Source organism: Lathamus discolor, unplaced genomic scaffold (assembly GCF_037157495.1).
Source record: "Lathamus discolor isolate bLatDis1 unplaced genomic scaffold, bLatDis1.hap1 Scaffold_186, whole genome shotgun sequence".
NCBI classification, from domain to species: Eukaryota; Metazoa; Chordata; class Aves; order Psittaciformes; family Psittacidae; genus Lathamus; species Lathamus discolor.
In genome coordinates this window covers 89992-91974 of record NW_027069215.1, presented here as the reverse complement: position 1 = coordinate 91974, position 1983 = coordinate 89992, and positions in this window count along the sequence as shown.

Here is a 1983-nt window from a genome sequence, read left to right as displayed (position 1 = left end):
AGCCACTGAAGGTGTCGAGGAAGCACCAGCCATGCCATACATCCCACTGGGATGCAGGGGATAATGTGGATTTGCACAGAGCCACAGCAGTCCTGGCTCTGCAGAGTCCAGCTGGTGCCACGGATGCAGACATCCTGGACATTCCTGACCAGCACAGGATTCTGAGGAAGGCAGGGGTTATGGCTAGGGGATACAAAGAGCAATGGTCCGTACAGACAAGGCTTTTCTGCTGGGAGGCGATGGAGGCACAGGGCACTTGCCCTGTTTTCCAGCTCTGCTCCCACTGCAGATGGCTACGAGGAATAGGATTCCCAGTGTCAGGCAATATTTCCAGGGGCAGCTATAAAGCCTGTGTGTTGAGATTGCCTTTCCTTCCATGGCTCTGTCTATAATTAAGCTGGGAATGGGGTTTCCTAAATGCAGTGCCTCAACTAGGCAATTTCTGGAGTGATTGCCGGCTGGATTTGAGCAAGAATTCCATGACATTTCCCCACTCCCTGGCATCCTTCCCCCAGCCAGCAGCAGCACACTTAGGAGCCTCTGTTGATGAATCCAGACCTCCACTGGGCAATTATTAATTTTGTTAAAGCTGTATTCCAATCCCTTTCAAAGGCAGGACAATACATGAATATCCATTGAAGGGGGAACACCGTGACACCCACTCTGACACTCCAATGGGTTTTTCCCCGATACAAAATACCTCCTGGAAAAAATCCTGCCTTTGTGGCGTGTCATTCCTGGGGTTTTTACTGGAGCTTGGGAGACAGTGAAAGCAAGTAACACAACCGGAGGCTCCAAGGCAGTGCTGAGCAAGCTGCAAGGCCTGCACATAGCTGGGGCTGGGCTGATGTTTGAGGTGGTTACTTCAGCCCTCTCACTATGGGCAAAATTTCACTCCACATTTCCCTCCACAAACCAAAACTGGAAAAATGTCTGGTTTCAACTAGGCAGAATGTGCAATTCCAGCTCTCCAGAGAGAGGCACCGTTCACCACGGGAAGGGTAGGGGCTGAACCAGCAGCACTGGGGTTTTGCCTCTTTCCTTCACACCTACTTCACCTTTTCTTTCTCCTACCAAGCAGGACTCACGCAATATCACAGTGCCAGATACGGGTCCCCTCCAACCAATTCACCAAAGCTGGGTTTTTACAGTGCAATTTCTTTTTAAGGCTGATTCCCAGGTCTGGAGGGTGGGAAATGGGGAAAACTGGGGGTTTGTAACTGCACCCAGTCCTTCCCATAGTTTCCTTGGAGACTGGCTGCCTGTGCCATGAATCAGCTCTCAAATTCCATCAGCTCAGCTTGGTTATCAGATGAGTCATTGCTCCTCCTAGAGCTTTTGTTCTGAAAGTAAGCTTCTTGACACCTAGTAAGCACGGCAGAGCTGGTGAAAACACCAAGCAGTGCATCACACCCACTTACAGGTTGGTCTCACTGAACTAACCCAGCCCTGGCAGTGGGATCTACAAGCTCTCTTTCATTTCTCACATCACAAGATGAGGAATGGGTAAGCAGGAAGAACCATGTGAGTTAAGTGATTTCCAGCAAGGCACTTCTGTAAAGCAGTTCTAATATAGTACAATTGTGATCATGAAATTCGCTTCCGTGACCAAAGCGTTTGGTGGTTGTGCGTAAGAAGCAGCTACTTGGCCATAGACAGAGCAGAATCCAAAGAGCTCCAGAGGTACCATGCTTTTAGTATTACTGTAAGGATGACCCAGAGCAGAGTTTCTGTCTCACCACTGTCCTTTCCAGCATGTTTTTTGCAGTCCTGCACTGAAATTGCCACTGCTCCAAACAGAAGCAAAGTGGAGGAACACCAGTGAAATAATAAGGAGCAATAATAATAATAATAATAATGATAATAACTGTTGTTCGACCACACAGCTGTGTTTGAACAGGAGAAGCCAGTACCCACAAGCAGAGGGTGCGGGAAAGCGGCACCCTGTGCCCTGGCCCAGGAACCAAACACGGGGAAGGCAGC